General features: G+C 45.4%; 1 long non-coding RNA gene across 2 annotated transcripts in view; it reads right to left on the bottom strand.

Annotated features, from left to right (window-relative positions):
• The window catches only part of LOC104002382 (uncharacterized), a 40895-nt gene that overhangs the window by 21398 nt on the left and 6708 nt on the right, over window positions 1-12789 (bottom strand). Inside the window, exon 3 of one of the 2 annotated variants that reach the window (XR_010151421.1) lies at window positions 1987-2205. This is a non-coding gene — a long non-coding RNA (uncharacterized LOC104002382). Of the gene's footprint in view, window positions 1-810; window positions 2206-12789 lie in introns of those variants that run through there. The other variant, XR_008539352.2, reaches the window with a different exon arrangement.

The raw sequence follows: 12789 nt of genomic DNA, 5'->3' as shown, positions 1-12789 counted from the left end.
ACCACTCTAGGCTCTACTTCTTGGAACGCAAAAACTACCGAGAGTCTGGAATTTTATCATGGTCCGGAGAATACAGGATGGAGTGAAGCCATCTGTGTCCATAGCAGAGAGAGAGATGAAATCTTGGGAAAATGGGAAAGAAGCCCTATTGAATGTTTGCATTAAAATTGTTTTTATAAATTGATGCCCACATCAACATGGACAAATATCATAATCGTTATGCTGAGTGAGAGAAAACAGACTCAAAGGGCTACATACTGTATTGAGAGGTGACAGTGTGCTGGCAGTCCTCAGAGCCCTTGCTTGCTCTCGGCACCTCCTCTGCCTGGGCTCCCACTTTGGCGGCACTTGAGGAGCCCTTCAGCCCACCACTGCACTGTGGGAGCCCCTTTCTGGGCTGGCCAAGGCTGGAGCCCACTCCCTCAGCTTGCAGGGAGGTGTGGAGGGAGAGGCGCGAGCGGGAACCGGGGCTGCGTGAGGCGCTTGCGGGCCAGCTGGAGTTCCGGGTGGGCGTGGGCTTGGCGGCCCCGCACTCGGAGCAGTCGGCCAGCCCTGCTGGCCCCGGGCAATGAGGGACTTAGCACCCGGGCCAGCAGCTGCGGAAGGTGTACTGGGTCCCCCAGCAGTGCCAGCCCACCGGCGCTGCGCTCGATTTCTCACGGAGCCTTAGCTGCCTTCCCGTGGGGCAGGGCTTGGGACCTGCAGCCCCCCATGCCTGAGCCTCCCACCCACTCCATGGGTTCCTGTGCAGCCCGAGCCTCCCCGATGAGCGCCGCCCCCTGCTCCACGGCACCCAGTCCCATCCACCACCCAAGGGCTGAGGAGTGCGGGCGTATGGCACTGGGACTGGCAGGCAGCTCCACCTGCAGCGCAGGTGTGGGATTCACTGGGTGAAGCCAGCTGAGCTCCTGAGTCTGGTGGGGCCTTGGAGGACTTTTATGTCTAGCTCAGGGATTGTAAATACACCAATCGGCACTCTGTATCTAGCTCAAGGTTTGTAAACACACCTATCAGCACCCTGTGATCAGCACCCTGTGTCTAGCTCAGGGTTTGTGAGTGCACCAATCCACACTCTATCTAGCTGCTCTGGTGGGGCCTTGGAGAACCTTTATGTCTAGCTCAGTGATTGTAAACACACCAATCGGCACTCTGTATCTAGCTCAAGGTTTGTAAACACTCCAATCAGCACCCTGTGTCTAGCTCAGGGTTTGTGAATGCACCAATCGACACTCTGTATCTGGCTACTCTGGTGGGGCCTTGGAGAACCTTTATGTCTAGCTCAGGGTTTGTGAATGCACCAATCGGCACTCTGTATCTGGCTACTCTGGTGGGGCCTTGGAGAACCTTTATGTCTAGCTCAGGGATTGTAAATACACCAATCGGCACTCTGTATCTAGCTCAAGGTTTGTAAACACACCAATCAGCACCCTGTGTCTAGCTCAGGGTTTGTGAGTGCACCAGTTGACACTCTGTATCTAACTACTCTGGTGGGGCCTTGGAGAACATTTATGTCTAGCTTAGGGTTTGTGAGTGCACCAATCGACACTCTGTATCTAGCTGCTCTGGTGGGGCCTTGGAGAACCTTTGTGTCGATACTCTGTGTCTAACTAATCTGATGCGGCCATGGAGAACCCCTGTGTCTAGCTCAGGGATTGTAAATGCACCAATCAGCGCCCTGTCAAAACAGACCACTTGGCTCTACCAATCAGCAGGATGTGGGTGGGGCCAGATAAGAGAATAAAAGCAGGCTGCCCGAGCTAGCAGTGGCAACCCGCTCGGGTCCCCTTCCACACTGTGGAAGCTTTGTTCTTTCGCTCTTTGCAATAAATCTTGCTACTGCTCACTCTTTGGGTCCACGCTGCTTTTATAAGCTGTAACACTCACTGCGAAGATCTGCAGCTTCACTCTTGAAGCCAGCGAGACCACGAGCCCACCGGGAGGAACGAACAACTCCAGACGTGCTGCCTTAAGAGCTGTAACACTCACCACGAAAGTCTGCAGCTTCACTCCTGAGCCAGCGAGACCACGAACCCACCAGAAGGAAGAAACTCCGAACACATCCGAACATCAGAAGGAACAAACTCCAGACGCGCCACCTTAAGAGCTGTAACACTCACCGTGAGGGTCCATGGCGTCATTCTTGAAGTCAGTGAGACCAAGAACCCACCAATTCCGGACACAGCATGATTCCATTTATGTGACATTCTGGAAAAGGCAAAACCTTAAAGTTACCAGCTGCTGAAATTGGGGATGAAAAGTGCTGACAAAGAGGCATGAGTTATAATTGAATCTTGATTGTGGTAGTACTTATACTATTGTGTATATATGTCAAAAGTCATCATATTGTACAGTTAAAATAATTTTATTGCATGAAAATTAGGCCTAAATAAAGTTTTTTTTTTTTTTTTTTTTTTGTTTTTTTTTTTTTTTTTGAGAAAGGGTCTTACTCTGTCACCCAGGCTGGAGTGCAGTATCATGATCTCAGCTTACTGCAACCTCCTCTGCCTGGGCTTAAGTGATTCTTGTGCCTCAGCCTCCTCAGGAGCTGGGACTATAGGTGTGTGCCACTACGCCTAGCTAATTTTTGTATTTTTAATAGAGACGAGGTTTCACCATGTTGCCAGCCTGGTCTCGAACTCCTGACCTCAGGTGATCCACCTACCTTGACCTCCCAAAGTGCCGGGATTACAGGTGTGAGCCACTGTGTCTGGCCATAAATTTGATTTTAAAACTAAAAAAAAACCTGTTTGTATAACTTTGATGCAAATAATTTTTCTTTTTTTCTTTTTTTTTTTTTTTTCGAGACGGAGTTTTGCTCTTGTGCAGGCTGGAGTGCAGTGGTGCAATCTCAGCTCACTGCAACCTCTGCCTCCCGGGTTCAAGCGAGTCTCTTGCCTCAGCTTCCTAAATAGCTGGGATTACAGATGCCCGCCACCATGCCCAGCTAATTTTTGCATTTTTAGTAGAGACGGGGTTTCGCTATGATGGCCAGGCTGGTCTCGAACTCCTGACATCAGGTGATTGACCTGCCTCAGCCTCCCAAAGTGCTGGAATTACAGGCATGAGCCACTGTGCCTGGCCAAGAACATTGTTTTAATGTCAACTGACAATAAACTATCTATCTGAATCCTAAACCCAGCTCAGAAGATTTTAAGTCATATGACCTTGATTGTTAAATATTATTCTATTTGAATAAAAAATGGATTGTTTCAAAAAATATATATAAAAAAACATAAATTAACTGAACTGCTGTTTCTTAGAGAAAACAAATCAGTCAAGTAGACGAACTGCTAGCTAACCTAATCAAGAACAAAAGGATATGTTCCCAACACAAAGAGATGGTATTTGAGGTGAAGGATATCCCAGTTACCCAGATTTGAACATTACATATTGTATGCTTTTATGAAAATATCACATGCGTTCCATAAGTATGTATGACTATTATGTATTCATAATTTTTTTTTAAAAAAAGAAAAGGAAAAAGGCATCAGTGTGCAAGATAAGAAATGACAAAGAGGACAACCACTGAAACAGAAGACAATTTACAAATCCTAAGATACTACTTTTCTCAAGCCTAGACAAATGCCTTTGAAAACCTAGATTAAATAAATAATTTTCTACAAAAATATTACTTACCCAAATTGACCCTGGTAAACACAGAACATTTAAACAAATTAACGAATTGCTCTTTAACAAGTCACAAGGCCCAGATGGATTCACAGGAGAATTTACCAAACCTTCACAGCTACTTAAAATGTTCCCGAGCATAAAAAAAGAAAGCTTCTACTTATTTTTAAACGGCTGCATGCATTTTAAAGAAACTAAGAGGAAAAAGTAGTCTTTTCACATATTTATAAATTTGTCCTTACTTCACTCACTTTGTTTAAACAAGGTTAGGCACATATTAACCATTTCTGATGCTCAACAGTCTTTTCTGAAAATTCCAGTTTCCATCTGGTTCTGGCAAAGGGGTGCAAAGGAGAGATGGAGTAATACCTACAACTGGAAGATGAAGCTTTTCCAGATAACCTTGGCAGCGTTTTGCTGGCCAGAGAGGTCGAGGTCATCCCCAGTTGCAAGGGAGGCAGGGAATTGTAATGTTTTAGCTGGACACATTGTGATATGGTATGGCTGTGTCCCCACCCAAATCTCATCTTGAATTGTACTCCCAAAATTCCCACATGTTGTGGGAGGGACCCAGTGGGGGATAATTGAATCATGGGGGTGGTTTCCCCCATACTGTTCTTGTGGTAGTGAGTAAGTCTCACGAGATCTGATGGTTTGATAAGGGGAAACCTGTTTCGCTTGGCTCTCATTCCCTTCTCTTGTCTGCTGCCATGTGAGACGTGCCTTTCACCTTCTGCCATGTTGGTGAGGTGTCCCCAGCCACGTAGAATTGTAAGTCCAATAAACCTCTTTCATTTGTAAATTGCCCAGTCTCGGGTATGTCTTTATCAGCAGCATGAAAAATGGACAAATACACATTACTTCCTCCACCAAATTCAGGGTTGTACTATTCAAGAATAAAAGGAGACCAGTCATTGGGTAGAAGGAAAGCAGTGACTGCCATAGCCCACCCTTGGCTATCCATCCTCACATGCACAGAATATACTCCCTTTCTAAGGTAGACAGTGCCAAAGTCTCACCCAGAGCCTACATCCATCTCAAAACCCAGAATCTGCAGCTGATATACAGCTTTCTCCATTTAGTCTTGATGTGAATCTTCAGAGTCCAGTAATCTGTAAGCTAAAAGGCAAGTTATCTTCCCCCAGCATGTCTCATATACAATAATGGAGAAGGAACAGAATAAAACTTCAATGTAGGACAAGGAACAATGTGAATAAAGGAGAGAATCTCTCTGTTTTAAGCATGTCAAAGCTATTGCAAATATTGGATCTATAACAAATGTCAGATCCTGCTAGACAGGAGTGGCCAGGACTCCCTTCCAGGCAGGGAGTAATTTCCTTGTTCAGCCAACCTATTCTCTAGGAGGAATTCCCTTCTCTATTGTACTCTGTGGTCCAAGTTCCATCTTCTTTTGAGACGGCTTCTTGTTCATTATCCTCTTAACCATATCTGAAGTGAACTTTGGGGAGAATATGCTTTCTGTTGTGTGAGTTTAGGAACCTGGGATTGAAGAATTATACGCTTTTGCTGGCCAGGTTTTTAAATTTTCATTTTTGGTGATATGATTCCTTAAAAATTGTTGTAGGCTCTCAGTGTATTTGCCTCTGGTTGATCCTACGTTTGAGTTGCCATAGCCAAATCTCCTATATGGCCATAGTCTTTTAGACCTGAAAACCTTCCTTTGTTGGCTACTGGCCTTTGTGTCCTGCCTGTCCCTTTAGCCTTTAACTTAATGATTATTGACTTGAGACAATTTGAAACAAAAGATTCTAGTGGGAAGAAACCACTTTGCGGACTCCACTTCCTCTGCTGAATGAATTCTTAGAGGAAGGTGCTTAGGAAAGGCCCAAGATACCAACCAGTCTTACCTTCTTCTACCATATTGCTTGGCAGCCACTACTCCTATATGGAGAACAGAGCAATTATCTCTTTTTTTTTTTTGAAACGGGGTCTTGTTTGGCTCTGTTGCCCCGGCTAGAGTGCAGTGGTGTGATCATGGCTCACTGCAGCCTCAACCTTCCTAGGCTCAGGTGATCTTCTTGCCTCAGCCTCCCAAGTAGTTAAGACTACAGGCACATGCCACCACACCAGGCTAAGTTTTTGTATGTTTTGTAGAGACGCGGTCTTGCTATGTTGCCCAGGTTGGTCTCAAACTCCTGGGCTCAAGCGATCTGCCCACCTTAGCCTCCCAAAGTGCTAGGAATACAGGCATGAGCCACTATGCCTGGCCCAGAGCAATTGTCTTTTTCAGCCCTGCAATTCTCCAAATTATGAAATGCTCCTTCAAAGTAGATTTGCAGGCCATAGGCAGAAGTACTACTTAGTGAAGTAGCACTGCCTTCCTTTTTTCCTTCAACCTGGATAATTCAAGTTCACTGGTCTCCTTCAAGAATTCATCGAAAGTGGAATGAAGTCACCAGCATGTGCCAACATTCTGAATTATTCTAGCCATTTACCCTATCACTACAGACTTGGCTGGTATGTGGGGTGTCTCCCATAAAATAGCAGATTGACCAAATGTTTTCCCACAGCATAGCAGGGTTGTCAGCATTCCCGTCTGCAGTATCTGTGCCCCCACTGCCCAAAGCTCCGTCTCTACCACTCAACGAAGTCCACGTTTCAGATGATATTATGTGCAGCACCCCACTTCAGTGGACCTAATTCTCTATTTGATAGGAATGCGCTTGGCTGCACTTAACAAACCCAGCAAAGCAAAGGCTTAACAAGAAAGGGGTTTACTTTTTTTACATTACGAGGAGACTGGGATAGGCAGTCCAGGACTCTCGCAGCAGCTCAAGGAATCTGGCTCTTTTTATCTTCTTCAGCCATCCTTAGTGTGTGTCTTTTGGCTTCATGATCACAAGGTGGCTGTAACTCTTCTGGTTTGCAGGTAGGAAGAAGTGGGTAGGGGAAGGCAGAATGCATGTGCCAGTTGAGACTGGTTTCTTCTTCTTTTTGAATCAGGTAATCAATTGCTTTTCCAAAAATACCACCCAGTGACTTTCACTTGTACCTTATTGGCCACATTGACATCCTTAGCTCTGGAAGAATGTGGGGAGATAAATATCTAAAAACTCTAAATAAAATGGGGGTTCTGTGAGAAGGAGAGAATAGGCCAGGTAGTGTGGTGACTCACATCTGTCATTCCAGCACTTTGGGAGGCTGATGTAGGAGGATCTGTTGAGCCCAGGAGGTTGAGACCAGCCTGGGCAACATAGTGAGACGCCATCACTGCAAAACATATATTTATTAATTAATTACAGAGATGGGGTCTTGATATGTTGCCCAGGCTGGGCTCAAACTCCTGGGGGTCAAGTGATCCTTCTGCCTTGGCCTCCCAAAGTGCTGGGATTATAGGCATGAGCCACTGTGCCTCGCCTACTACAGAAAATTAAAAAAAAAAAATTAGTTGGGCATGGTGGTGTGCACCTGTGGTTCCAGCTACTTGAGAGGCTGAGGTGGGAGGATGACTTGAGCCCAGGAGGTCAAGGCTGCAGTGAGCTGTGATTACACCACTGCACTCCAGCCTGGGTGACAGAGCAAAATCCTGTCTCAAAAATAAATAAATAAATAAGAATAGATATTGCATAGTCAACTAGGTCTGCCAGACCACTACAAACTGGTTTATACACAAGAAGTAATTTCTTGGCTTAAGAAACTGAAAAGTTCAGAGGGGTTGTTGTTACTTGATCCAGCAGTTTACCAAAATCATCAAGAAGTTAGGTTCTTTCCAGCCCTCCCTTCTGCCTTAGTCCATGTGAGAATACTCTGAGGCTGGCTCCCCTTACAGTCCTCAGAAAGCCCCCATGGCTATGTGCTTTCTCATTCATGCCCAGTGAAAAATATAGTTTCAGCATCCTAGCATTTGTGGCTAACATGCTGAACCCATCACTGGGCTCAGAGGATGGACTGTGCTGAATGGCTTGGCTTATGTGAAGCCACATCCCAGGAACTACATGGATTGATCCCCAAAGGGAAAGTATGGTCTGTTGAAAAGAGGCCAGGGATCTCTGGGAGTGATGTGGGAAAATGGATAAGACAACCAACAAATGTCCTCCAGCATAGCTGAAGTAAGAGATAAGAAAGGGGATGAGTTACCACTGGAGAGGCTGAACCCAGGACAGTCCCTGAGGTGACATTGGTGATGCTCATCTGAACACTGCTGGGGGAGAGGGAGCCCTGGGCCAAAGTCACATCCTGTGCAATTCTAGCGGCAGATCCATCTTTACTGTGAGGGTCTTGAAAGCACACTCTTATTCTCCCTTGACCCCCTCTCCCATTGTGGTGCTCTGATTCTAGCTCTCCAGGCAGGCTTGTGATTATATTTGGCTTTCCATGTGTTTTGTTGTTTTGTTTTGTTTGTTTGTTTTTTGAGACAGAGTCTCACTCTGTTGCCCAGGCTGGAGTGCAGTGGCGTGATCTCGGCTCACTGCAACCTCCGCCTCCTGGGTTCCAGTGATTCTCCTGCCTCAGCCACCAGATTAGCTGGGATTATAGGCACCCGCCACCATGCCTGGCTAATTTTTTTGTATTTTTAATAGAGATGGGGTTTCACCATGTTGGCCAGGCTGGTCTCCAACTCCTGACCTCAAGCGATCCACCCACCTCGGCCTCCCAAAGTGTTAGGATTACAGGTGTGAGCTATGGTGCCTGACCCCATCTATAGCCTTTTGTGTCTAGCTTCTTTCATTCAACATTATATTAATGGGATTCCTCCAGGTTATTGTGAATAGGGGTGGCTCCATAACTCTCATTACTTTATAGTGCACCATAGTTTGAATATAACACAATGTATTCATTCATTCTACTACTGGTGAATATTTGTGTTATTTCCCATTTAGCGCTATCAGGAATGGTGCTGCAATGAATATTCTTGCACATGTCTTTTGTGAGCACGTGTGCATTTCTGTTATCTACATACTTAGGAATAGAATTGCTGGGATATAGGATAAGTGTAAATTCAGCTTCAGTGCATATTGCCAAACGTCTCAAGTAGCTGTACTAATTTACACTCCTACCAGAACCACGAGAGTACTAGTTTCTTCACATCCTTGCCAACACTTGGTATTATTGATCTTTTTAATTGTAGTCATTCTGATGGGTGTATAGTAGTATTTTTGTTTTAATTTACATATTTCTTATGACTAGTGAGCATGAGTAAATTTCCATATGAACATTTAGATATCCTTTTTTGTGAAGTATCTGTTCATGTAAGATTCAAGTCTGCTTCATAGACTCTTCTACAAGATCAGAAGGGCAGCTAGGCAGGTCATGAGGCTCACAGCAAGAGATGCTAAAGATGAAAAAGAACTTTGAGGCCTGGTACAGTGGCTCACACCTGTAATCCTAGCATTTTGGGAAGCCGAGGCAGGTGGATCACTTGAGCTCAGAAGTTCAAGACCAGCCTGGGCAACATGGTGACACCCCGTCTCCACAAAAAATGCAAATACTAGCCAAGCATGGTAGTGTGAGCCTATAGTCCCAACCATTTGTGGGGCTGAGGGAGGAGGATAGCTTGAACATAGGAGGTCGAGGTTGCAGTAAGCCGAAATCATGTCACTCCACTCCAGCCTGGGTGACAAAGTGAGACCCTGTCTCAAACCACAAAAACAATAACAACAACAACAACAAACAACTTTGCATCAGGCCGGGCACAGTGGCTCACGCCTGTAATCCTAGCACTTTGGGAGGCCGAGGTGGGCAGATTGTCTGAGCTCAGGAATTCAAAACCACCCTGGGCAACATTGTGAAACCCCATCTCTACTAAAAATACAAAAATTAGCCGGGCATTGATGACATGTGCCTGTAGTCCCAGCTACTCGGGAGACCGAGGTGGAAGGATCATTTGAGCCCAGGAGGTTGAGGCTGCAGTGAGCTGTGATCACAGAGCACCTTAGGGGCACAGAATAGGGCATACTCCATATTTTCTCTTGTATTAAAATTACTCATGGAAAAACTTATGCATGTACATATCCCCTTCAGGATTCTGAGCTTCTTGTGTATGCTTCATTCTCACATTTTCCTCAGCTCCTGACATAATATCTTGCATATAATAGGCACTTGAATATTTGTGAAATAAAACTTCGGCCATAAAGGTAGTCATTTCTTTTTTGTCCTTTTTTTTTTTTTTTTGAGACGGAGTCTCGCTCTGTCACCCAGGCTGGAGTGCAGTGGCATGATCTCAGCTCACTGCAACCTCCGCCTTCCAGGTTCAAGCAATTCTCCTGCCTCAGCCTCCTGAGTAGCTGGGATTACAGGTGTGTGCCACCACACCTGGCTAATTTTTGTATTTTCAGTAGAGAATACAAAATCAAGAAGTTAGGTTCTTTCCTAACTTAACGGTTTCACCTTGTTGGTCAGGCTGGTCTGCAACTCCTGACCTCGTGATCTGCCCACCTTGGCCTCCCAAAGTGCTAGGATTACAGGCATGAGCCACCGCGCCCAGTCTCTTTGTCTATTTTTATTTCAGGCTACAGGAGAAGAAACAGACTTACAGATGCGGTAAGACCTATCTTTATATTTCACAATCATTTTAGTGGACTCATAGTCTTTATTCTTTGAATAGTCTCCAGTCAAGTGAAGGGTTGGTGGAATTCCAGCACAGTGATTGATGGGTGGAATCATTCAAATTTTGATGGGGTCCTTTTTTGGGGTCTTCTATGTCAGGGGTCCTCAACCCCAGGGGGTTGGGGTTGAAGCCTTTTAGGAACCAGGCTGCACAGCAGGAGGTGAGCGGCGTGAGCGAGGCATCATCTGTATTTACAGCTGCTCCCCATTACTCGTATTACTGCCTGAGCTCTGCCTCCTGTCAGATCAGTGGCAGCATTAGGTTCTTACGGGAGCATAAACCCTACTGTGAACTGCACATGCAAGGGATCTAGGTTGCTCCTTATGAGAATCTAATGCCTGATGATCTGTCATTGTCTCTCATCACCCCCAGACGGGACCATCTATTTGCAGGAAAACAAGCTCAGGGCTCCCACTGACTCTAATTATGGTGAGTTGTATAATTACTTCATTTTATATTACAATGTAATAATAATAGAAATCAAATGCACAATAAATGTGAGGCACTTGAATCATCCTGAAACCATCCCCCAACCCTGGTCTGTGGAAAAATTATCTTCCATAAAACTAGTCCCTGGTGCTAAAAAGGTTAGGGACTGCTGTTGTATGTGTTTCTACTTTTCCTTTTTTATTAGAGTAAAATACATATAACCAAAAATGACCATTGTAGCCATTCTAAGTGTACAATTCAGTGATATTTAGCACATTCACATTGTTGTGCAACCATCGCCACGTCTATCTCCAGAACTTTTTCCATCTTCCCAAACTGAAACTCTGTTCCACTGAACAAAAAATAATTCCTCATTCCCTCTTAACCCCAGTCCTGGACGACAATCATTTTACTTTCTGTCTCTATGATTTTAACTACTCTAGGTACCTCACATTAGTGGAATCATACAGTATTTGTCCTTTGTGACTGGCTTATTTCACTTAGCATATTAAGTGACATAGTTTTTTCTCTTGAGAACAGGGTCTTGCTCTGTTGCCCAGGCTGCAGTGCAGTGGCACAATCATGGCCCACTGCAGCCTTGACCTCTCAGGTTTAACCAATCCTCTCACCTCAGCCTCCCAAGCAGCTGGGACTACAGGCACATGCCACCATGCTTGGCTAATTTTTAAATTTTTTGTAGAGATGGAATCTCACTGCCTTGCCTGGGTTGGTCTCAAACTTCTGGGCTCAAGTGATCCTCCTGCCTCAGCCTCCCAAAGTACTGGGATTACAGGCATAAGCCACTCCGCCTGGCCAAGCTTTTTAATCTTTCTGGATCCACAATTAAAAGCATAGCAACTGGGTGACAAAACAAAAAATCCATGGACAGTGTTTACAAAATAACTAGGTGCTATGGCCTGAAATCCCAGCACTTTGGGGGCCCGAGGCAGGTGGATCACTTGAGGTCAGGAGTTTGAGATCAGCCTTGCCAACATGGTGAAACCTTGTTTCTACAAAAAATACAAAAATTAGTCAGGTGTGGTGGCACATGCCTGTAGTCCTAGCTACTCGGGACGCTGAGGTAGGAGAATCACTTGAACCTGGGAGGTGGAGGTTGCAGTGAGCCAGGATTGCATCACTACACTCCAGCCTGGGTGACAGAGCAAGCCTCTGTCTCAAAAAAAGAGAAAAAAAAAAAAAACCTAGGTGCTATGGACTGAATTGCCCCCTACCCACCACAAATTTATATATTGAAGGCTTAACCCCCAGTGTAACTTCAAATGTGATTTGGAGATTGGGCTTGTAGGAGGTTATTAAGATTAAATGAGGTTGGCCAGGCGCAGTGGCTCATGCCTGTAATCCCAGCACTTTGGGAGGCCGAGGTGGGCAGATGATGAGGTCAGGAGATTGACCATCCTAGCTAACAGGGTGAAACCCCGTCTCTACCGAAAAATACAAAAAAAATTTAGCTGAGCGTGATGGCGGGTGCCTGTAGTCCCAGCTACCCGGGAGGCTGAGGCAGGAGAATGGAGTGAACCCGGGAGGTGGAGCTTGCAGTGAGCCGAGTTTGCGCCACTGCACTCCAGCCTGGGCAACAAAGCGAGACTCCGTCCCCAAAAAAAAAAAAAAAAAAAGAGGTCATGATGGTGGGGCCATAATCCAATAGGACTGGTGGCCTTATAAGAGGGGGAAGATCTCTCTTTCTTCCATTACAGGCATCAAGGAAAGATTGTATGAGGACAGAGCAAGAAGGTGGCCATGTGCAAGCCAGGAAAAGAGCCCTCACCAGAAATTGAACACTGCTGAACTTTGATCTTGGACTCTCCAGCCTCCAGAACTGGGAGAAAATAAGTTTCTGTTGTTTAAGCCACACAGTCTGTATTTTGTTATATTAGCCTAAACAGACTAATATCAGGTGATGATATATCCCCATTAACTGCAAAATCCAAATTGGTGAGGACAAACTATCGGCAGCTGCAAGACTTGCGTGGCATCATCAGCTGTGCAGAAAGAAGCAGAAGGAAGCAACGCTACAGCTAACAGATCTGAGAATAGGAATTCCTCTAACTAGCCAGCAGGCATTCATTAGAAAGCTTGACTAATTTGCGAACAACAGCTGAAACTGGGAGGTTTTTTGCCCAATAGTGACTAAATGCAAGGGATCT

Source organism: Pan troglodytes, chromosome 16, assembly GCF_028858775.2.
Source record: "Pan troglodytes isolate AG18354 chromosome 16, NHGRI_mPanTro3-v2.0_pri, whole genome shotgun sequence".
In the NCBI taxonomy this organism is placed as follows: domain Eukaryota; kingdom Metazoa; phylum Chordata; class Mammalia; order Primates; family Hominidae; genus Pan; species Pan troglodytes.
This window is presented reverse-complemented; position numbering and strand designations above follow the sequence as displayed.